Here is a 25,821-nt window from a genome sequence, read left to right as displayed (position 1 = left end):
TATAAATGAGCGCATCAGCTTCATCACAGTCATCATCATCATCTCTTCATCGATTTTATTTTTTCATACACCTGGTGTAGAAATCTAGGCGCCTTGGCCGGGCTAACCTCACCCGTATCATTAAAGACAATTATCTCTCTCTCTACACAGCTCATTCATTCCTTGAAAAATGGACGTCTTTTAGATTTCTGCCAGTCCATTGACGAATTTTCAGTGCGTACGTACAAAAATGTGTGCCTTCTAGCAATTCGTGCTGTCAAAAGCTCCGAAGAAACACGGTTTCAGAAAAAGAAATAAAGGTTAATAGAGAGCAAACTTCTGTAAAGATAACACAAAACCCAGCACCACCCGAAGCGCGTTCGTTGTGTTGCACATTGCCGATATTCACCGCTTAAGTGGGCCGCACGAAGACTTGTGCTCGAAAAAGACGCGGTTTTCCTATGCGACAATAAAAGTACAAAGGATTTCGCAATTTCGAACTTCAGGTATTCCTTGATGATGAAATAGCAGCAATACTAATTGCTTTCGACGCTTCCGAGCAGCATTCGATGAAACAGGCGACGTCACTTCGACGAAACGGCGTTCGATGAATCGGCTTCGATGAAAAGACATGCCTTCAATAATTCGGCGTTCGACGAAACGGTGTTCGATGAATTATCGCGTACCCGGCCCTTATATACTGCTCACCGTTTTCGTAGAATGCTGTTGGTAGCCCACTGCCCCAGTAGATATATACAGGGACGCATCTAAGAACTTTCTGATCGAACGCTTTGTAAACTAGCACCCTTGAGACTTCAAACACATGCAATATACGCCCCCCCCCCTCCCAACTCCTTGAAATAATTGGTCTGAAACTGTCTCTAAGTAGATGTAACCAACAAGGTCATGTAGAATGGCCAAAGCACACGCATACACACACACAAAAAAATGAATTGAAGATCGCGCTGCTGCTCGCGAATCGTTTAGATTGCCTGCCCTTTAGTCGGCATTTGGTATTTTTGGTTCTACTTCGCGTTTCCTAAAGCCCCTCCATCACGGACAGAGCGGATGAGAGCAGTATGGAGGGGCTTTAGCGTTTCCTGCCCTCGGAGCTTGTTTCTGCCGACGAAAAGAATATAGATATTTCAATTCGATATTTCAAAAGCGCAGTACCTGCTATGGAGACGTGAATTTTGAGTGTTGTTATACTGTCAGCAATATGCAGCAGCCACAAGAAAAACATGAAATAGGACAGTGCAATGCCATGTAGCGCAACCTTTGTACAATGCTGTGATTGTCGACAGTCCTGTCACCTCGGTAGCTCCAGTCGTCACTCGCAGCCGCGCTTAGTCATAGCCCGCAATTCTCTCGCAAATGACAATGCCCACCTCTGGCGAAATCTGCTCCGCAAATGAAGCATTCTTATGCAGTAGTGCGTGAAAGTTCAATGCTCTCCTTCGCATTTCTAAGAGCTGCTACTTGCGTGACCTGTACACACTGTGCACATACCGCTGTCACTATTATTTCCGATTGGTTTACGTTTGAACTGAAAAACGAAAACAGCTCGCCCGCACGCGGGTCAACGGAAACTTTGTGCCGCAACGGTCGAGCTCATCGTGCGAGAGTCGGTGTCACCAAATAGAAGGGAGCTCGAGGAGACACCCTCCCGTATTTTCTTGACAAGCGTCCGGGCGAGGACAGGCACGTTTACTAAACAGCACTGAACAGCGCCTTCGGCCAAAGATCACGACAGCGCCAGTCACTAGCATGAACTTTCGACCGGCGCCAAGCCACGTGCGCGGTTGTACTCATCGTACAACGGCAGGTGTTTTCTTGTATACAGGCCCACAATAAAGTTTATACTCACTGTGGTCTGGTCAGCCTGGTGGGCGCCGGTGCACGGCCTCCGAACGCGCTTGGTTTGCGGTGTCGGCCGGTTCGTTCAGGCGGCAGCGCTGCGGCCGTAGTGGAGGTAGGACATCGTCGCAGCGGCGGCGTGGGGCGGTGTTGCAATTCGCGCCGCTTCCAAGGCCCTTGCGCGAGGGAGCGCTCCAAGCTGCAGCGTGCGGCCGCGCACCTGCACGACGACGACGACTCCACCTGGCGCCTCCCTGGCGGTCAATGAAACCGCAAGGCGGGCAGCGCGCTGCAGGCGAGGAGCTGCAAGAGAGCCCCGCGCGGAGCCGGTAATCGTCGACAATGAGTTTTGGGGCCGCCCTCAGTGTTTAATCTTATCGGCCGCCATCGTGCTAGGTTGATGGCAGCGGGAAGAGACATTGCCAACTCTCAATTGTTGCGTTCTAGCTTTCGGCATGAGGTGCGTTTGCTGCGTTAATTGCACGCATGCAATCGTGGCCAGGCATGAAGGTCCCTGCTAAACAAACAGCTGAGGCCCAGCCGCAGCGACGACAATGACAGCGTACACTGAAGATCCTCTTTTGCACTGCTTGGCCCCCAAGTCCACATATTTTCCCTTCCCCTTCACTGTCGGCGCTTCAGCAGTGACTATGACATCAGGTCTGCGCAGCGACGCAGACATCCTCACTACGTGCCTTCCACGCCGGTACCAGCGGAAAATACCGCAACCTTCGCAAGAGTGGGCTTAATTTTACAGCGACCAGCTGCTGCGAGCTCAATTTCGGGAAGAGTTTGTCCCATACGAACCTGGCATCGTTGTATGTCTGTTCTCTCACCGAAAAAAAGATAGCATTTCGCGCAGTCCCGGTCGTGACGGCGCCATGTCTTCGGCAATGCGCTCAGCGGTTACCGGTGTCTCGTCGCCAGTATCGGTTCTTCGCTGAATCTTCTCGCGTTCAGTCCATGAGAGCAGCTTGTTCACGGACAAGCTGCTCTCACCCGAAGTACACAATGGAGACGATCTATATTGTGGGTATGCGCAGGTGAGCAGCGTAATTGATTAAGGACCACCGTAGGAACTGAACGACTGCTGAAGAGCTTTGCATACGTCGCGCTGAACAACAGGCGAGCGCCGCGATAAACAGGTCTTGGCTGTCGTTCATTCGAAATAAGCATCTGCAATCATATCTGCCGGGATCTGTTTTCCTTCCTTCAAGTTCAGCTCGCATCAAGCGTGCGATGTAACAACATCCCTTCACGGCATGGCTTGCGTAAACCTTTTAAAGTGGAGGAAGCTTGCGCTGATAACCGAGTTAGGCATTTTGGAGGCACACGCATCCGTACTTCACCGACGTCGCCGAAGTCGTCACAACCGCTCCCACCTCATGTGTCTCAAAGAGACGCAGTACACTTGTACGTTTGCACTTACCCGTTTTTGACCCAAAGGTCCCGTTCTCGCACTCAAAAAAAAACTTAACATGCAGTCCCTGAAGCGGTATCCTTTCACTGAGCTCGAACTTATTAGCACGTTTGGGCGCTTGCGTCTTGATCATTTCTTCACACCATGACGTTAGATATCTATAATTGAGATAATTTGATCAATTCTCCGAATTGATGCAATGGTCAGCAGTTTTCTCGATTCTTTCTTGCTGTACACGTAAAGGAAAAGAGAACCAGATAAAAGCTACCAGGTTTCGTCGAACCCGAATAAGCGGGAAGCGAACAGAAATGCTACGTGTCCGCCCAAGGGCCACGAGAGAGTCTTTACGCATTGGTCTGAGGATTTTCACATCGTTGAGCAGGCGATTATCCGGTCAGCTCATCGCATCTATTGGCGCTGTAGTCGGGAAGGGGGGAGGGCGGCTGAGCGAGAGACACGCGGGCGCAAAACATGTTCAATAGTCTATTCAACATTGCAGGCTTCATACAAGGTGCTGTTTACCATCCCCGTGAGAAACGCCGAGTAGGCAGACGTTTGCCAATGCAATTCACATCCAGAGGAAGCACGAGAGAGTTTTCGGATAGAGGCGGCCCGAAGGGAAGTTCACGTTGGTGCCAGGAATAGAGGTGATCGAGACGTACGCTCATGCCCTTGGGTTCAGCGCCGCTGCAGTCGGTACGTGGGAAAATGGACGGAGTGCCTTCGAGGACTCTGATCTGGAAAGTGGCCTACACACGCTTTAGGCTCCGTCATAGGCTGAACGAGCAACGTGATAGGTAAGTTTAAGGTAAGATAGGTAAGTTTCCCGACGACACACACATACATTTGACGCCAGGTGATGCGAACCCGTGCGGCTCTTATAGGTGATGTGATGAAGGACATGCCTTTAATTTTTTTTGTCAGACCTCTACGGGCGATGAGTTCACGCTGAAAATAATGACCATGTTGATTAGCTCAAGATTCGTCAATGCGTACCGGCGTGGAGATTCACATGCTTGGCGGCGGAAAAGCCCCTACTCTTCTACTCTTCCGTCCGTGTTCGACACTCATGCATGCAGCTGACTCGTTCACTGCGACGTGGTAAGGGCGGAGTTCAACCTCGAGCGTCAGGATTGTAGCGGCCATCGTAGATTCCTGCATTTGCCGCGAAGTGGTGGCGTTAAAATTTACTGAGCGGGCTTGCGAGCGGGCTCCGTATACACGCCGCTTGAGCGCCGAGCACAAAGATGATAAAGTGCGCTGAGACGTATGAGCATCAGTGAGTACCTAAGCTCAGAAGGCTAGACGACCATACAGGCAAATCAGGCTGCAGTCCGGCGAGCGGCAACAAACAGCAGAAATAAGCACGGCACACTACGCGATTGCAGGAGACACTGGTACGCACAATCATTTTCCATCACGACCATTTTGCAATACAGTGAAATCTCGTTGAACCGTACCTGACGGGGACGGGAAGAAAGTACGCACTAACCGGCACTACGGTTTATCCGAATGCATTACGTTAAAAGGAAACCGAGTCGGGGATTAGGCTTAACTACGTATAAAAAGAAGCTCCGGCTTATCCGGGTACGGTTTAACGAGATTCCACTGTATTTTTCTTTCCCTTACACCGCCCGTATGATAAGGGACTGACCAGGGTCTCGCGTCCCACCTACCGTGCCCTTTCCCCCTTAGTCTTGTTATGACTGGTTGGCCGACCACAGCGCTGGGAAGCTGACCCTCACCACCCAGGCCAGCTACGCGCTGCTGTGCATCGAAGGAATCGGACTGAGGTTCTCGCCGCCAGCTGGTTGCAAAAGAAGTTTAATCCATTCATTCCGGTTTGTTCTGAGATCATCGTTTGAACTTGGCGCTCTGTGCAGAAATCATACCCAGTAAATTTTACATGCACACTTGAGCCGTCCCAGTATTGCACAGCTATATTGCCCAGAATGATAAAGAGGCCTGGCAACTTTTTAGATTTTTCGAGGTACTATTGCTCCTGGAACATGTTTCTGCCCGGCCGCACTGCCGCGCACTCGTAAGCAGCTGTTCCGCAGCTGTACCGGCTCGGGTGATGCAACAGGAGGCCGGGGAAACTTCAGCAGAGCGGAATGGAAGAACGCTCTTTCATGAGATTAGCGATGTTAGCCTAGCAACAGGGCGCCTAGCTTGCTACGCCAGATATACGCGTCGGCGAAAATGACATAATAATAATTAGCAAACAATAAAGATACTTACGAGTACAGTTAGAACGCGACCTAGTGAAATCACCGGGAACCGCAAATTATATCGTTAAGTCGAGAACTTCGTAAAAAAGGGGCTGTAACTTGACAAGCAGTTGACTCCATAAATTCGATGTCAGAAGGGAAGCGCATCCCAACAACTCTCGTAATTGCGGTGGCCGCGGCGCTCGCCTTCTAATAATTTAGCAATGCGGTGAAAGTCCGCGGTGAAAATAATAATCCAGCCGGGGTTTGCCCTCAAGTTGTCGCACCCCAGCAGACGCGCGAAACTCAGCGCTTTTCGTTGTGGTAACACGTTCTTGGCTCTCGTATTCTTGAACCACGTAAGCGGGGGTTCCTTTAACTTCTCGTGCGGGGTGGTCTTGAGCAGGGGGTAGCCAGGAGGGGTGTTTCGGTGTCAGACCCCCTTAAATTTTGTTATCGCTACTTCACTCTTCTCCTGCTCCTTCTGGACTTTAAACGAAAAACATAATGCATCGCGCTTGTTTGCGAAGCAAGAGCAGGGAGTCCAGGGTGCACTGGTGTTTTGTCGTAGATATCACAGTGAACAAAAAAAAACCAACCATACTGATTCATAAAGGAGAAGTATGGCTGCGATACTGTTTGGGCGGTGCTCTCTTTGTTTTTTCGGCAGCGTTTGCGCCCACGGGGCTGCAGAGTTCCGCAGAGCTGCGTGAAAACGAAACCTGATGTCTGTTCTCTTTCTTTTTTGACTTGGCGCAACAAACTTGTGGCGTTCTGACGAAACACATTCGAAGTTGCTCCTTTTTTAAGTGTCTATTCCTTGGCACACTTCGTTAAATCGGAAATGGGGCTAAATGTACTTCGATCGTTCGAGTTCACAAAAGCACTCAGCCGTATAGACACCTCACGGGAATCTGAGTTTGCTCGTTAGATCAGGAAATTCGTAAGATCGGGTTTCGTTAGATCGAGTTCTGACTGCATAATGGCTGTGCGTGCATAATCTACGTACGTGCATATTATTTGCAGGCCTGGAGCTCGCAGCCACGGGAATATAAATAAAAGTGTTTCTTTACAGCCATTTTAAAAATGCTAATTTTGTAACAAGATACGGAAGATCGCAAACCGACTAGAACCAATTTCGTTACTTGGAAGGAATGTGCAAGACCAGTTACCCACGCAAACTCCTAGAAACAAACCTCCGGATTTTTCCCTCATCGATACCTAAAATCTTGATTTGGGGGCGAACTCTGATTTTTCGCAAATTTATCGATTTTGCTGGGGATCATTGAAATAACGAATTTATCACTGGTAGCGAAAATATCCATTGAATGTATAAAAAATTGCGCCCACCTCCCCGCGAGGGGAACCCTGTGTAGATGCGACGCATCGTGGGGTTCACTTGGTGTTTCCGTTGGATTGATTCTGAAATCGCGTGAAACGTGTCGGGAACGCGTATGATTATTATGTTTTATGATTATTATTATGTTTTATTGGCCAATCTTGGTCAATCTCTCTAAGCGGTACGCTTGGGGCTTCGCTGTCGCAACGACCTTTACTCCATCATTGTTGCTGTAAGTGGGAGCTTCTTTTCTTTTATTGCAAGTGTTAATCATTGCCCCATCATGCGTTGTATCAGTAGCATCTTGACGTAGTTTGAATGAGTCGAGGATATAAAGCGCGTTCGTAGCATTTGATTCTGTCTCGGTTTTGTGGCGCAGTGGGAAGAGCACCATGTACCTCGCGTTCCGCCCACACGGTCGTGGGATCGAAACCGGGCGCCGCTAACTATTATTTTTTTTATAGTGTAGGGGGAGGTGCGGACAACGCCGTATGGAGGGACAAAGCGAGTGAATGAGATGCAGTCGCATCTAAAAGTCTTACTAAATTCCAAATCTTAATAGTTTACAATATATAAATGGAGTCCTCCTGGGGTCGTCAATATCTTCTGACATGTCAAAACAGCTGTAACGTGGAAGCTCGCTGCAAGATCTCTCAGGTTATTTTCCATCTCGTCGCAAACGACGAGCCTTGTCATCTGCTTTGTGATTAGCGGCAGCAAGTGTCAAAGTTGCCCACCGCTATGCGTGGAGCCACAACAGTTTATGGGGAGTCTGCTTTGATAAAGCATCCCTTAGAAGCAGAGAACACAACACACACTTTTAGTTTCCTAAGGGTCGTTAGAAGATAACTGAGTAGGTCGTGATGCAAGGCGAGGATAGCGACGACCATTTTACCGATGCTCATGGAGACCCTCCTCCAACTGCTGGTCGGCACAGTAGCTACTACCGACAATAGCCTTCGGCTGTTGTCGTTCTTCGTTCTTCTATAGCCCAGGAAATACACTCCCTGCAGATTCAGACTACTAACATGCTTCACGCCGTTGTTCTACAGTGGCGACCTGACCACTGGCCCACGGCGGAGCCAATGGAAACGTGGGCGGCCACCGAACAGCTAACGCCCCCCATAGGCAGTCGAGTGTTATTATAATAGAGTGTGGTACTAATATATACTAGAGGAAAATAGGGCGATGGTGTCTGCAAGAGCCAGCTTCAATGACTGCGCCGTCGTGTAGTGCCTTTTCTTTCCTCCATGTGCACCGCGGAGAAGGTTTCCACATTTACTTGGCATGGCTCGCCAACAAGCTCAAAAATAAAAACTAACTATTTTCATAAAAAGTAGTAAAGTTAATTTAATATCATAAAAAGTAAAACACCGAAAAATCTTGTGTGTAAAATTTTTAAAAGCTTCTTGCAACCTAAACAAGGAAAACAATCTTGCCCAATTTGTTTTCGCTGTCGTCAGGAGGCACAAACAGGCAAGTTGTAAGCCAGGCCAAGTGTCAGAGGAAAGCTTTCAACTGCCGCGACAGACTGAGAGAGCATAACTTTAATGAAAACCAGCGATGTTAGCCGAGCCGTCGCGCTGGCTTGCTACGCTAGATGAGAGAAGAAAACAAAAAGGAAAAAAAAGGAAAAAAATGTGAAAACGGAAAGATGTCATTTAAGAGCGACAGATTTCCCTCTGATACACATTACAGTCGGCTCGATAATTCGAAGTCACTTAATTGTAATTTTCTGACACACACACACACACACACACACACACACACACACACACACACACACACACACACACACACACACACACACACACACACACACACACACACACACACACACACACACACACCCGTACGCACGCCCGCACGCCCGCACGCCCGCACATACACAAACACACACGCACGCAAGCCCGCACGCCCGCACGCCCGCACACGCACACACACACACGCCCGCACGCCCGCACGCACACACACACACACGCCCGCACGCCCGCACGCACGCATGCGCGCACACACACGCACACACGCACAGACGCACGCACGCACACACACACACACACGCACGCACGTCCACCCGCACGCACACACGCACATGGGCACACACACACGCCTGCACGCCCGCACACAAACACACACGCACACACACACTCACGCATACAGGCACACACACGCACACACACACACGCACACACACACACGCATACACATGCACACACACACACACACACACACACATTATAAAGCACTCCTGTGGATTTTCGATAGAGTTTGTTAGATATCTTGTAGACCTGGGCATACGTATTAGTAGCGCCCTAACATCCACATTCCTTGAGAAACGCAGCACACACACACGCACGCACGCACGCACGCACGCGCACACATACACGCACACACATACACCACACTATAAACGCACTCCTGTGGATTTTCGATAGGGTTTGTTAGAGATCTTGTAGACCTGGGCATACGTATTAGTAGCTTCCTAACATCCAAGTTCCTTGAGAAACACAGGATTAAGCTTACCGAGAGCTACATGTAGTACCCTCTGTCCAGAAATTTCATTTTTGTTCTGAAACGTATAGTTCTCACCAAAAGGAGAGATCACGTCAATTTCGCGTTGGAGGTAAGCTGATCGTATCACGACCAGTTCGAAGATACCAGCATGGGTAGCTTTTGAAAACCATAGCGCCCGCCCTCACAGTTAATTATCTCACACGTGTATATATAACGACCGTACCAGAAGAGTAAATTTGAAACAGCTGGGTTGCAAGTACTGGCCTGCAATATAGGTACAGGAACTGCAGTGAGCGTGTATTGCCTTCGAGAAAAAATTCGATGGATATCGAATTTATCGATGGACATCCACTTTCACAGGGTCTAGATGGCAAATGATCCAGTTCCAGCGAAAGTAAATGTCCATCGAAGCTGTAGCAAAGGCAATACACCTTCTGATGGGGGTATGATGCTTTATTGCTTTAGAGCAATAGTATCATATACCAAATACAAACACTGTCTCTACAGTGTGGTTGGATGAGTGGGGTATTTTCAGCATGTGCGTAAAACGTTTCCCAAGACAACTCTGAAACCAGTCCTCCTCGTCGTATTACGCAACGACATCAGGCCCATCTCTCTTACCCCTCATTCCTGCAAGATATTAGAGCATATTATATACTACAAACATATTATTGCATTTCTCGAATCTAACAATCTGTTGTCTAACTTCCAACATGGATTCAGACGAAGTTATAGTACTGTTACGCAGTTAACCGAATTCGTGCACGACATTACCAGTAACATGGACATTGGTAATCAGGTTGACGCACTATTCATTGACTTTTCGAAAGCGTTCGACACTGTACTTCACTCTAAACTACTATGTAAATTAAACATCATATTAAACAACCCGCAACTAGTTCCTTGGATTTCTAATTTTCTTTCTGAGCGCTCGCGATACGTTTGTTATAACTCAACTGACTCTGAAATTGTTAGTGTTAGTTCAGGCGTTCAACAAGGTTCTGCACTTGGCCCGTTACTGTTTCTACTGTACATAAACGATTTGCCTAATAACGTCACCTCTAAAATTCGTCTGTACGCGGATGATTGTGTTTTGTATGAACCCATTGACTCTCCTGAAGCTCATCATCGTCTAATTGACTAATTTACTAAATTTTGTGATTGGTGTGCTACCTGGCAAATGAGTATCAATTTTAACAAATACGTGCTTATGTCTTTCACGAATAGTAAGTCCCCTTCTTGCTTCACGTACTCGTTTAACGGATCCACCTTAAAAAAAGTAACAGAATACAAATAGCTTGGTGTTGTTCTTTCCAGCAATCTATCTTGGACTCAGCATATTAACTTTATCGGCACAAAATCTTAAAAAAAAATTGCCCCCACCTCCCCGAAGGGAATCGTGAGGAAGTGCGAATGCATTTCTTGCGCCGAGAGTACACGGCGTAGTAATTCTGCCATCGCCTTGAGAGGCGCAGTACCGGCGAGGGGGAGCTGTCAGGCGAGGGGAGAGGCGCGCGCCGAGGGTGAGTGCAAACCTAACGGGGGGAGAGGCGCGCCAGCTGCAGAGCATGTGACGTCACGGCGCGAGGAGAGGGGGAGCAGACGCAAAGGCGCCAGCGCGCTGTCACGTGGGAGTGTGACGTCACGGCGCGAGGAGCGGTGCGGGAGCCGGCGCGGGCGCGCGCAGCCACGGCGCGGGAGGCGGAGCGCGCGCAGTCACGTGGTGTGTGACGTCGCTGCGCCGTTGCTACGGACGCTCCTCTCCGCTCCTCGCGCCGTTGCTAGGGGAGAGGAGGAGGAGCAATGCGGACGGCGGATTCAGGGTCGCTTATAAAGTGCATTCGCACTTAAAAAATAGGTTATTTAAGACGAACACTGTCCCAATCCCCAAAAAGCACTAAATTACTAATGTATAAAACACTGATTCGTCCTGTACTTGACTACGCATGCCCCGTATGGAACCCAAACAAGCAGGGATAAATCGATAGAATTGAGGCCATTCAAAAAAAAGCTATCAGATTTATTTGTAATCGCTATGATCGCTACTTTTCACCTTCCCTTGTCCTGTCTTCTCTTGAACTCACCACACTACGCATGCGCCGACTAAAGGATTCTATGAAATTGCTTTACTGTTTTATTAACTGAGTATATCGCATGTCTGACAATACCTACATCTCATTTGCTTCGCCGTCCATAACTAGAAGTAATCACCACCTTAATATCAAGGCTTACTATTGTCGAACCAACGCATTCAAATTTAGTTTTTTTTTTCCTTTCACTGCCGAACTCTAGAATGGATTGTCCGGTGATACTCGCTCCCTTCCGTTGGAAAATTTTTTACTTGCCCTTGCTGATTTGCGCTAACTGTTCTTTTGTTTTATTGCTCTGTTGATCTGTTTAATTGCTATTTTTTGTTCCGTGAATGCTCACTCCTGCCATAGCCCCAAATTGGGGGCTGCAGTATGTATAAATAAATAAAATAAATATCCCCTGGTAAGTCTCGTTCTTGTATCAGCCACGCATGAAATGTGTCGATGTCTGTTTTGGATTTTCCAGGGGTGAAGTAGGCTGTGAATGTTAACATACATCAAAGATATCCGCATAGTCGATAGCATTGTTCCCTGGCTCCAGCGTCAGCGAGCGCATGTTGGCCACATTGAGCAAGTTTTAGGACTGGCACGAAAAGGAAAATCCTGGGGAAAGAGTTGGTCAGTACATCGCTGCGGGTGTATGTGCTGCTCTGTGGGAATGAGTAACACTGTGCGAGTTTTGGGACTCGCTTGCAAAGATTAAACACGGGGGTAATCGTTGACCAATACACCTCGACGGGGCACGGGCTACTCTGTGGATATGTACCATGTGTGAGCATTTGCACTCGCAGGAATGTAAAATCCTGGTGGTAGTAAGTTCGTTATTGGCAAAGGACAGGCAGGTTGGCCCGAGGGGTAAATAGGAGTAACAGGGGAACCTTTCAGGGGTCTTAAACGATGCATCCAAAGCAGGATAACGAGTTGAAGATATCCAGCTGGGTGTAGGATTCGGCTTACACTACTCGCTGCAGACCGCTCGCAAGGGAATAAGTCCCTAGAGGGGGCAGGAAATGGCGGTCATAGCATGGGGTGGCATCAGGTGAAGAACCATTTGTGAAGATACGTCGATAGTCTGCGAATTAGGTGCAATGACAAATTAAATCGTGTAGGTAAGGGTTGAGAGTTCGCTGAACCGTGCGGACAGCGTGGGGGTGGTGATTTATCAGGGATAAGACATGTGTTGTGAGTGGCAAGTGCAGCATTGGCAAGAGTTTTGTTGATACAAATTTTGGTGGGCCATGGTTGATAGGGGGCTCCGTAGAGATAGCCAAGCGTATTGTTCGATGCGAGGCGGCATCGGCGCGCGTGGCGAACATGGTCTAGTTGCAGGCGGAAGGCAGTGAGCGGAACAGCGGACGGCTGTTGGTCAGCCAGCGGAGAGGTTACGAGCAGGCTGTTCCTAGACACAGAGTGCGCGGTATGGTTACCACGGCCCTGCGTCGCGATATTCCGTTCGAATTTGGGTACACGTGGTGGCCGTTTTTATGGTGGAGGCGAAAATTGAAAACTCCCGTGTGTTCGAGATTTGTGCGCACGTTAAAGATTCCCAGGTGGTCAAAATTAATTCGGAGTTCTCCACTACGGCGAGGCCCATCACCTGTGTAGCGTCGGCGCGTTAAACCTCACACTCAATCAATCAATTTAGGTACAAGCCCGGCACTTACGGTGAGATGCAGAATTAAGTAAACGAGTTGATACGCCCCCCCCCCCCCCCCCATTAAACCAACCTAAAAGATACTAAGAAACCCTTATTTACAAAAGGAACGAAGAAAATTGAGCTAGCACAATATTTACAGTAAAAAATAAATACATGCCATAAAGGGGAAAAAAATAGCAAGGCTAGTGCTCGAGCCCAGGCCGTTCGATTTGAAAACCGTGGTTCTACGCCGAGGCTACTGGGGCCGAACAGTGCCATTTATGTTTTTAAGCAGTTACTCAAAAGATAGGAGTGTTCAAAGCGAACTAGTAGGCGGCGCTAGGCGCGTACAGAAGATACCAGGCGTTACCTATCTGGAAATTAAATGCCGCCTCTAGATCACGTGTTACATGCCAGACGAGGTTCTGAGTGAGGAGGTTGACCATAGCTTGAGTCCGGTGAGCAGTGGGTAGTCAGAGAAGGTCTTCTTGAACTCCTCACTAGTAGTTCTGGAATCGGTGAGGATACGAATGCGCCAGGGTAGTCTCTGCGCTTATATGCAGTGCCCTTTTTTTGGACTTACCGGTAGAAATCCCTAGCGTTGCGCCTAACGACGTGCCAAGCAACGCCAAACTGAAGAGGTCGGGTAACCCCCGTCCGGAAGGCTATGTCCCGTGATGATGAAGCGAAGCTGAAAAGTGTTGGGGTTACCCACTATAGGCCTCCTGCACTGCCCAGGCTGCGCCACAGGGAAGGATGTCTTGTGTAGTACATGCCTCCGCGTTTTCTATACGTTTGTATTGCTGATCAACGCTCGAGAGCGCGGAGCTTTTGATATTCTTGCTGAACCGGCCCCAGAGCACCCCCAGGGTATAATATATTATTGGGCACTCCATATCGCAGAAAATAAAAATTATTTGGCGCGAGAATTGGTTTACAGCGTCAAGGAAACGGGAGGTGAGTGACGGAGCTCTCCCACTCGCAGGAGCACCGATGGTCATGTGATAGAAGAACAGTTTGAGCTGCATGCTTTTTCCTTAATCTAATACACTTTATGACATAGAACTTCCAATTACCGCCTGTCATTGGAAACGAAAGCGAGTCCCCTGACCTATTATTGAACAATTCATGTGCTGAGGGCTCCGTGCCGCGCCGATCGAAGGAAGCTGCATGCGCTGGCCGCGCAGCCTGCACACTATGTAATTTCGCCGTTTTCGATCGTTGGCAGTAATTTAACGGTGCAACGTAATGTGGCAGTAACCTAAGTTCGCTTTGCGTTTGGATCAGTGATATGCAGCGGCGAGCGATGGCTGTGTATAACTGAGGGTGAAGTAGAACAGACCCACAGCGAATCACAAGTATACGTAACAGGTGACCTCAAGTCAGTGCAAGTTTTGCGTCCTTGCATTGCTTTCATTTCGTATATTTACGTTCTATTCTATTCTATTCTATACTATTCTATTCTATTCTAGCTCCTTTTACGTCGCCTAGCCTCTGTTCACATGAATTAAGCCACCTTGCTTTCTCAAAAAAAAAGCGCGTGTTTTAATGAAAAAATAAAGCATAAAAAATAAATAAACGTGAAAGCTGTCGGAAGTCCAAACAGTGATTCGTCATAGGGGCTGTGGCCCCGTTATGCGCTCATTGCTACCACCCCTCACGCTCTTCCCCTCCATGTCCCACCCCTCTCTCTATGAATTTAACACAGGTTTGTACAATGCAATTAAATTTTCCCGCCTTCGCAGTTCTCGCGCGCCTTCTGCCTGGAACAGCACGAACGGTAGCTCTGTTCTTTTGTGCTTGCTTTTCCTTTCAAATGAAAGCTTCAACTAACTAACTTTCATCTTGCACGTGCTAGAGCCTTACTGCGCCATTCTGAACACGTCGTTCTTTTTTCTTCCGCGGCCACTTTTTTTCGCTTACTTTCGTAAAAACCAACCCAATGAGCATTCCTAACTAAAGGAACGCGGGGACTGTCGGATAAGTGCATATATTTGCCTCAAATGTACCTGCAGTTTTCTTCGCGCTAGATAATGGGGACATGTATAAACAATTCCAGCGGTTCCAGGAGTTTCGAACGGTTCTGCGTTTATAAACCTCTTGTTCAAGTATCCTCATAGCTAACGTTTGAGTTTGGGCTAGTTGGTTCATAACTAAACTGTGAAACAGTGCTTTAAACGAAGACAGTGAGAGAAGAAGACACGCTCGTGTCTGTGTCTTCTTCTCTCACTGTCTTCCTTTAAAACGCTGTTTAACAGTTTAATCCTCTTAAGTTTTGGCCGGAAGGCTGAATCTAGGGGCAAGCGGGTATCTATTCGTAAGCTCTGTTTGGGTGCGCAACTCCGCGTAACACCGTGACCCCGGGCGAGCTACGACGACACGCCAGGGGCCCCTACAGTGATCCGCACTTAAAAATCGGCTCGCGCGAGTATGGGCTCGTGAAAACCTAAGTTTGTATCTTATATTGCATAAAGTGACAATGCTATATTCATTTTGTAAGAAGCCAGTCGTTTCCAGTGCTAATAAAATTCATCCGTGCTGCGCGCATTGCACAACGTTATGTGCTCATTTCTGTGCGCGTGCACCTCAAGGTGGCATAACATATGCAGAGTGGCATTGCGTACATCTGCAAGTGATGGCAGGAGTAAGCCCTGCGCGGACAGAGTTTGTACTCGTGAAAACACGGACACAGCTAAACAAACTAGAACATGAACAACAAATTCGACAACTAATATTTACGGCCAAAATCCCATAATATTGTGCCACCATATAAATCTGTACATCAGACTCCACCGACCAGTTTGGTACTCCCGTAACTTTATAGCGATTGCTATACGCGCACACTCGCATAAAATAAGAAAAATAATGCACTCCGTTTATTTCCCCACCAGGGGATACTTTCCGGTAGTTTCGATTCCTGCAACAGGCATGGGACGCTATTCCAGAAGGCCCGACTTCTGCCTACGCCCGAGCTCAAGCTACTTGGATTATAGAAGTAGAGGTAGCGGGGCACCTGGTAAACCTCAGGCGAAACCGGCGCGATCGCGCCCAGTACGCCTGCCATATTCAGAGCGCCGTATGGAAGCCGCTTCCGTTCATAAAGTACGTCTTGTAATACCATCCGCATGCATCGTCATCTGAAATCGATCTGCAATACTCATTCCCTAGCATAAGCTAGATAACCCCGCTACTACTCTGAAATCCCCAGCCAGGCTGTTGGCCACGCCCAGCGCAGGACGGTCCGTTTTAAAGCAAAGCTTTCTACCTCTACCCCCCAAGGGTTCTTTCGCGACCGTTGGTGTCACCAGAAAACTCTAGCGAACAAATAAAAATTTACTGGCACCGCCGGGAATCGAACCTGGAACTAATAGACTTACAAAGCGAGAGCCCGTCGCCTTACCGATTCAGCTACGAGCCCACGCGAACTCGGGAAGACAAATGGTGTACTCACCAAGCACATCTACGGGTTTACCCCCTGCCTTCTCGATGAATGCCACGTGAAAGCGTCACACGACCCCTCACGCCCGTCTAGTGGCCCTGTGCGCACCTTGCTCATGTGCTAAGGATTACAAAAATTAAAGGAATCTCGCACCAATCCATGGAATCTCACTTTTAGTACGCCAATGTGCTAAAGCCTGTGGCCTCCAGTATTCACGTAAAAAATCCCAGCTTCTTGTCGTCCGCCCTCACGCCAAATCAAGGAATACATTCAAATACTCCTTGATGACCAGGCCATCACTCCAAGCCCCAGCATCAAGATCCTGGACCTACATCTCGAGGCTAACACCAAGAGTGACGTCTCCTTGCAGCGCCTCAAAAAGAGCATTAATCAAATCATACACATAATCAGGCGAGTTGCCACCAAGAAGCGAGGCCTAAAGGAATCCGGTACCTTTCGATTAATTGAAGCTTTTGTCCTCTCGAGAGTTACTTACGTCAACCCCCTGTCTTCTTCTCGACAAGGAAGACATAAAGATGCTTTATATAATGATTAGAAAGGCGGTTGAGCAGGCCATTGGTCTTCTCATGAGTGCGTCCACACTGAGGCTGCTTAGCACGGGCTCCACAACACGGTGGAAGAGCTGATAGAAGGCCATCTTTCTAACCAGAAGGTCCGACTCAGAACTGCGGTGGGTAACCGCATACTTCACCAGATTGGCTGGGCAGCCCAGAATGTCACTCCGCTTGACGTACTCCCAGACTCTTGGTGACTAAAACTAAAGATGCTCCCTTTGCTTAGAAATATGAACCCCCCCACATGACGAGGGTCACCGAAAAGCACGAGCTCAAGCGCTAAACACCACCCTCGGTGGGGCTCATGCAGTTATCTACAGAGACTTCTCCAAACATCGAGGGCACAACACGCCATCATCGTGGCTACCTCCAGAACCAGCCTCCTTGCGTGTACCTCGCTAAGGACCCAACAAATGACGGCAGCAGAAGAGGCAGCCATCACCTTGGCTCTCACTCAACCAGGGGTTCGGAGGGTAGTTTGATTGATTGATTGTAGGTTTTAACGCGCCGACGCAACGCAGGCGATGAGGTGCGCCGTAGGGGAGGGCTCCGGATTAATTTTGACCACCTGGGGATCTTTAACGTGCGCCGAAATCTCGTACACACGGGCGTTTTTGCTTTTCGCCTCCATCAGAAAAGCGGCCGCCGCGGCCGGGAATCGAACCCGCGACCTCGTGCTCAGCAGCGCAACGCCTTAGCCACTGAGCCACCGCGGCGGGTTTCGGAGGGTAGTCACCGATTCCCAGCAATCCTACTGGAATTACCAGTCGGGTTGGGTGTCCTGACCTGCACTGTGCGTGCTAAAAAACCACTCCCCAAACGGTTCCATTCAGCTCATCTGGACACCCCCTCACGCTTAAACGGAGGGCAACAAATACGCCCACCCAACAAGCCTGCGCTTTTACCTCCCGTGCTATGGAGCTGCACGAGGACAGTCACCCGCTTGTCACGTCCAGGGAGATAATCCAGCATTATCGCCTTATGAGACAGACCGTACCTTCTCCTTACCCTGACCTTCCCAGAGAACAACAAACTACCCTACGGCTCATATAATCCGGGCTCCTTCCCACAGCCTACGCGTATTCACTTAATGCACCCGAAACGCTACGACGCTGAAGGTAAATGTTGCTCAGAAGTAGGAACCCGCCGCGGTGGCTCAGTGGCTAAGGCGTTGCGCTGCTGAGCACGAGGTCGCGGGTTCGATTCCCGGCCGCGGCGGCCGCTTTTCTGATGGAGGCGAAAAGCAAAAACGCCCGTGTGTACGAGATTTCGGCGCACGATAAAGATCCCCAGGTGGTCAAAATTAATCCGGAGCCCTCCACTACGGCGCGCCTCATCGCCTGCGTTGCGTCGGCGCGTTAAACCCTACAATCAATCAAATGCTCAGAAGTAGGAACACCCCGCCCCGTAATCGGGGTGTGCGACTTTAGCCCTGAGCACCCTCCTCTCTTTCCGTCAACTACCCAACAAGAGCAATGGGAGATGCTACTCTCCAGGCCCTCTCTACCTACCCAGCTTCAGCGGGTGGACAGAACACAGGCCGCGCGGACTGCATATGGGCCCCACAGAAGAAGGAATCACTCCCCAGGGCTGCACTCTGTGCCGTTCAGCAATCTGAACAGCAGTATTTCTTCCTCCTCCTTCTCAGCCGCAAGTCTCGTCGCCTCCGTCCGCGGCGCAGAGACGGAGAAGTCAGATCGTCCAACACCGGGTTGGAGCTTACTTTGATTTTATAAAAAAAAGTTTCCACTCTTGTGCTACACCAATACAACTCAACCAAACACCGTTCATGCATCATGCATTGAGTTAACCTTACCGAGAATATCTCTTTGAAGTAATAAATGGTGTGGTTAAGTGCACTTCTCTCTGGTTTTACTATTTGTAGAGCGATGTGAGTGATTTTAAGTGACGTCGCATGAGTAATCGTTATGGGTGCCGTTTACAGCTTTGCTTTCCAACCACATTCACGGGGTGGATTGGCGCGATTTTTTTTCTTTGGCGGGAATGTGTTGTTTTCATGCATTTGGTTACTGCATTTAAGAGGCATTCATACATATGGTTAACGTCAGTTCCATTTATAATATCACTGCTTGTTGCGCACAAGCTATCGCGCAGGGACTGATCATCGACTCGAGTCATCGGCAGATAAGGTGAGTTTGCTCGCTCGTGGTCCGAAGGGGCAAATATGAAGATGGGGTAATGGTCGGTTATATCGGTCTCGATAACGCCTGAAAAACTACTTGATGTGTCGAAGTTGCACAAAATGTGGTCAATAAGTGAGCTAGATGTGTCACTCACACGAGTTGCAAGTTTAATGGTGTTAGTGAAACCGTACGATTCGAACATTGTTTTATACGCTATGCTACATTTTCCAAATAGGTCGATGTTCATGTCCCCACACAGCACTGCCTTTTTTTTGCTCGTTGAAATATTATGTAGAACGTTCTCGAGTTTGTCAACAAAAGAATTGATTTTAGAGCTTGGTGAACGGTAGACAACACCCACAGTCGTTCCATTACTAAGTTCAACAAAAAGCATGTCATGCTCTGATGGTAGCAAGATATTTAAGGACGCACATAATTTGAAATTGCAACTATTCCTTATGAATAGCAGCACCCCTCCTCCTGTAGTTTTTGTCGCACGACTGCGACAAACGACTTTATAACCAGGCATGTTGACAGATTCACCAGGCTTGAGCCATGTTTCTGTTAAAGCTATGACGTCGTATTTGAAAATTAGAGCACCTAGCATTAACTGAAGGCGGTTTATGTTCTTATTAATACTGCGTATACGTTGCAATGTAAAAGACTGAAATTGTAGCTCGAATCGTAACAACTGTTCAGACGGCTGACTGACAGCATGTTGGGTATTATGAGCGGTGCTTCTGACTTAAACTATTTTTGCAAGATCGGTTTCTCGGGCGATGTGAATTACTGGGGAATTCTCAGTCTTGCGCACAAGTATTTTTCCTTCTTTGACCCATGAAAATTTCCACCCGCGTTCTTTGCGCAAGTGTATGGCTTTCCCGAGCAGCACTTTTTTTTTTCACACAGAGATGTTCGTTAACGTAAATGGGTGTGTCTTCGGTGAAACCAAAGTCGATCGCTGTGAGTCTTTTCTTCCTGGCAGCCTCTAGCACCTTGCTGCGCGAAGACCGGAGGACGAACCGAACAATAATGTTTGGCTTCTCTTTGTCTTTCGACGGCACCCTATGAATGACGTCAATCTCAGAATTGTGGAGCTCAATGTTCAGTTTGGTGCCAAGCGTCTGAACTGTGTCCTCCAGCCTCTCTTTAGGATCAAATGGCATCCCTTTAATTTCGACATTATTTTGTCTACTGTACTGCTTGAGCTCAATGATGTCGGCTTTCGCAGCCGCCAGCTCTTTCTTGAGTTCGTTATTTTCCGTTTTGAGGGATTCATGCTCCTTACGGAGACTTTGTACGTCAGTGCCGACGCTCTCCAAAGTTGTCTTGAATGCGTCAAAGCTGTCACTAACAAACGTGATCGACTTCTTCACCTCCTGCACATCCGTGTCAAGTTTTCCAAATTTAGCAGTCAGATCATGGAGCATTTTTGCAAGTTCTTTAACTATAGAGGGTGCTTTATCGCTCATGGCGACACCTTATAGCAGCGAGCGACTCAGAAATATTTTAATGAATGCGTTATAGCCGTACTGGCCGTACCTGGAAAATTCACATGGAATGCTCAAATGACGGGTTGCGCCTAGGCGTGCCTGAGTCGCTCGCTGCTATGACGAGCGATCCCCGATGCCGGTCCTTTTATATCCGCTGTGGTAGACTGCGCTGGCTGCAGGCTTCAACTCCACGCAGGCGCAGAGGTAGCCGGGCAGGATCCAGCGATATCAGGGCTTCTTTTCGGCGCAGCGACTGTTCCGGGGATCGTCTTCCTGGAAAATTCACATGGAATGCACAGTGGCGGGTTGCGCCTAGGCGTGCCTGAGTCGCTCGCGGCTATATCTATACTTATCTATACTCCAAAATATTGCAACACATACATTTGAGCGTGGTGCTTACGTCGGTTCCAGCATCGAGCCTATGGATTGACTCAATGAATCAGTGCAATTACGTTTACCCCCATCATACTAATGGCAGACAGAACATTAATCCCCATGACTTCATTTTAGGGCACTCTCTTGCAGGTGACCAGATGGCACATAGCGCGTAGTACCCCTCCAGAATCGGGAGAGTTGGTATACGTTCATTAAAAAAAAACGATTGCAGGGTGGAGCAGACGGGACAATAGATGAGACAGGACGAGCGCTGAACTTCAACTAAGGGTTGAGCGGAAGGTCATTGCGGCTTCGATCCCGGTCGCGGCTGGCTGCAACCATTTACAAGACTGCGTCCAGCCACCACCCCCAAACGAACGGCCTGACTGAGAGCTTACGTCGTACCCTTTCCAACATGCTTCCCTTTTACGTTCGCCGTGACCACACCAACTGGGATCACCATTCTTCTGATCGTCACCTACGTATATAATACCGCTGTTCAGCAAACCACTGGTTTCTCGCCATTTTTACTCATCTACGACCGTTCCCCTTCCTCTGTACTTGATGCGTCTTTCCGTTCGGCAGCTCTTATTTCTACGGCAAGTCTTCCCTAACAGTTCGTTTCTCGACTTGCCCACCGCCGCATTCTTGCCCGTATGAACACGGCAAGCCTTCCAGGGAATCCGAAAGTCCCGCCACGATGAGATGCATCGTTCTGTCTCCTTCAAACCTGGGGAAGATGTCCTGCTGTCCCCTCCTCTCCGTGCTCCTGGATTATGCAAGAGGTTTCTCCCCCGCTTCATCGGCCCCTACACGGTCCTCGAGCAGACTTCGCCCGTCAATTACCGTGTAGCACCTACCTCCGGTGTCACTAGCCGTCGGTGCCATGGAACTGAGATCGTACATGTGTCCCGAATTACGCCTTTCCTTCGCAGGGATTCCTTCATCTGGCAGTGACGAGCAGGATGACCACTTCGACAGCGGGGGGAGAACAGTGTGAACGTGAATCTTACATGCCTCCTCAAAACGCGAACTCTCAGTATCGTGACTGGTCAACATCGCCTTCATGTTTCGTCGTCATTCCGACCCTGTTTGCGGCCATCATCAGCAATAATTCTTCATCTTTCCTTACGCACCATCATCATCGTCGTTATTGGTTCTCTTCTGGCTAGGGTACTGCTCGCCGAATAAACGTCGTCCGCCTAACCTCCTTGCATTCTATCTCTCTCTCTCTCTCTCTCTCTCTCTCTCTCTCTCTCTCTCTCTCTCTCTCTCTCTCTCTCTCTCTCTATATATATATATATATATATATATATATATATATATATATATATATATATATATATATATATATATATGCATGAAAATAAGACAAAGAAGATTGAATTAGCTGAGCTGTCGATGAAACTGCCTAACAGAAGTAAAACAAACGACATCGGGCATATAACATGGAAGTTATCGAGGAAACGCTGCAAATAGTAATCAGCTTGAAAGCAACTAAGAGAAATTTAGCCATCGGCAAAGACACAATGTATGCACTCAGAGACGAGCTGGGTAACATTACGCACAACTTGGAGAAGATCATAAATGTAGCAGAATGATTCTACACCAGGCTTTATGCCATCGACGTTACACCAGGGGAAACTACTGAGAGTAAAAGCTCAACTTGCGAAGTCCCACTAGTAACGAAAGAGGATGTAGGAAAGGCTCTAAAAGGCATGAAAATAGGAAAATCTGCAGAAGAAGACAGCATAACCGTGGATCTTTTGGAGGAGAGAGGAAAAATTGCATTCGAAAAGCTTGTATTATTTTCGAAATGCTCTAATACTCAAAAAGTGTCCATAGCATGGAAAAATGCCAGCATTTTTCCTATTCAAAAGAAGGGAGATCCCAAAGACCTAAAAAATTACAGAGCCATCAGCCTACTCTCAGTCGGTTACAAGCTGTTTATCAAAGTTGTAGTTAGCCGCATGGGTGCCTATGTAAGAAGGCAGTAAGAAGCCAGTAGAGAGAATGTAGCAAGGGAGATGGCAGGACAAGGTAAGGGAGAGCTCGAGTGTACGAACTCTCCTTTCCCTTGCCTGGCCCTCTCCCTTGCCCTCCCCCTTGCTACATTCTCTCTATATATAACACCGAAACCAGCGTACCCTGCACTCTGAAGAAAGGAAGTCGTCTTCCTGAAACATCAGTAAACTTTTATTTTTTAATGTTTTTCTCGTGTCTGTGCTTTGCTTACCCTATTTTCTCGTGCTCTTTGTGAGATTTTTGTTTGCAGACCGTATATATATATATATATATGGTTAGGAAATGAGGGGCTCGTTAGGAAATACAGACAGAAATGCGAGCAGTCTACAACGCCAAAGAAGGCATAGGGGAATGGTTGGACTATATTTTTTTTTACCGCTAGTGAAATCATATATATTTTTTTCCTATTAATTGAAGATCTCGAATGCCTTACCAATTCGGCATTCGAGATCTAATCGAAAGGCGAGGGTTCGGTCCCCACTCTGGGCGCGTGTTTTTCTTTCTTTCTTTCTTTCTTTCTCGCTTCAATTAATAGGAAAAAAAAATATATGATTTCACTAGCGGTAAAAAAAATATAGTCCAACCATTCCCCTATGCCTTCTTTGGCGTTGTAGACTGCTCGCATTTCTTTCTGTATATATATATATATATATATATATATATATATATATATATAGGAATTTATTTCGTTCCGGTAACCGCCCACGTTGTAGTGGAGTGCTGCTGCTGGTGTAGCTTTTCTGTGTGTGTATATGTGTGTGTGTGCGTGTGTATGTGAGCAGGTGTCTTTTCTGCTACACAATTGTGTCCTGCTCGTGTTTATATGTATTTGTCCTTTGCTGTATTGTTGAACTCCTCATTTTTTAAGGTTCTTTTTTTCACCTATTCATTGTATATATGTTCCTTCTTAATCTTGCCTGTGTGTTATATATGATTCATGCAAACCCTCTATATACTTTCTTCCGCTTCCTTTGTTTGGTTATTGAAATCGCACTCTTCTCTCTGCCTATCACCCTCAACATAAAAACCGGCAAGTCAGGCTTGCGTGCCGGTGCGTCTCCTCCGTACATTAGCAGAGGACGTGTTTTTTACCAGCGATGTACTTTTTTTCATCAGTTGTCGGATAAGAAATCTTACAGCAGCCACGTAAATGCTACACATGTATTCGGTTGTTTGGCCACATAGGGCTATTTGTTATCGGTCACCATCCGGAGAATGTGAGCCAAGATTTTATAAAAAAGTGAGCTTCAGTAACTCTCAGTCACTCAAAATTGCTCGGATCACTGGTATGCATTTTCAGATAGCTATTACCGATGTGTGCGTCAACGTGAATACATCTCCGTTCCGGCTGACCCACGCCCCCGTTCCGTCCGCTATGTTGCGTAATCCTGTAACAGATTATGCGATTACAAACTTACCTGGACACCTGAAGAACGAGATGGAACTCTTTTGGGAAGGCTCTCCTTAATTTGTTTACAGCACTACTCCCCCTCCGGAACCAGAAGCAGCGGCAGCAAAGTAGCCAGTTAGACTAGTCAGTGAAGTGAATGTCCGATAACAAAGCAGCCCTTTAAGAGACAACACAGCAGAACAAGCGCGAAGTATGAACGCTGAGCGAATGGGATAGTACGGTACCGGTCTTCCTCTATGCGTGTGTCATCGACTTCTTTAGTGCCTTTTTTTTATGCAAAACAAAATACGTAGCGCCTGGAAGGTTGAGGGATACAATTTCTTGAAAATGGAGAAATTGAGTGCCATATGCTAACGGTTGTCTGTGCTATAGTATCTATCATCATTATTTAGATATGCCAAAAAATACCAAGTTGTCCCCTCTTCGTGTACTCCCGTGATAAACACAATGGCGTACTGTTTGTTGACTTCAATTCAATATATTCAATTATTCAATATATGTTTTAGGCTGCTATATATATATATATATATATATATATATATATATATATATATATATATATATATTTATATATACATATATATAGCGGCCTAAAACATACCTTATCATCATTTATAACAAGAACAACCCGAAAAATTGAGTTCTTCCGCAATAAAAAATAACGAGTCGAGTTTAGAAAAAGATTTACAATCAAAAAATTAAAGAAGACCCGCTGATGCTCGAACCCAGGCCGTCAGCTCAAGTACCCAAAACTCCACCTCGAGGCCACAGAGCATTTTTGTTTGTTTTCCACATAGTATTCATTGCACTACGTCAATGTAGGAAAGGATATTTACAACACATATTTACAACTATGTACACATACAAATTAGTTGATTACAAGATGAAAAACAAAACTAAACACGATGAACAATTATGTACACTGGGTTTCAAACGGAGGACAAGTACCCAATTAATTAGGAGGGGATACCAGTCAGGGCGAGAATCATTTTGATCATAGACGTCTTTAAGATTGATGATCGTTTGGCCGAAGTGTGATCTGGAAAATACCATAGCCTCAGCGGTCCTATCCAGCATTCGCATTTTACATAACCTATGAAGAGCGATTAGAAAAAAAAAACAATCATATGGCACATCACCGTCTGCGGATGATACGAGATACCGTATATCATGTGGAGTCAATTCGAAGTCCTCCTTAAGAGTACTTTGGAGGACATCCCAAAATAGTATGGCATCCGTACAAATTATGAAGCAGTGCTCAATAGTTTCCGGTAAATCGCACAGGTGGCAGTTCACAGAAGTCGCAAAAATGTC

General features: G+C 47.5%; 1 long non-coding RNA gene across 1 annotated transcript in view; it reads right to left on the bottom strand.

Annotated features, from left to right (window-relative positions):
- The window catches only part of LOC144155185 (uncharacterized), a 28,131-nt gene extending 25,703 nt beyond the window's left edge, over nt 1–2,428 (bottom strand). Inside the window, exon 1 of the long non-coding RNA XR_013319521.1 lies at nt 1,847–2,428. This is a non-coding gene — a long non-coding RNA (uncharacterized LOC144155185). The remainder of the gene's footprint in view (nt 1–1,846) is intronic.
- Nucleotides 2,429–25,821: the final 23,393 nt, after the last annotated feature.

This window comes from Haemaphysalis longicornis, unplaced genomic scaffold, assembly GCF_048455015.1.
Source record: "Haemaphysalis longicornis isolate Haplotype H1 unplaced genomic scaffold, Haemaphysalis longicornis Haplotype H1 scaffold_1, whole genome shotgun sequence".
Lineage (NCBI taxonomy): Eukaryota > Metazoa > Arthropoda > Arachnida > Ixodida > Ixodidae > Haemaphysalis > Haemaphysalis longicornis.
This window is presented reverse-complemented; position numbering and strand designations above follow the sequence as displayed.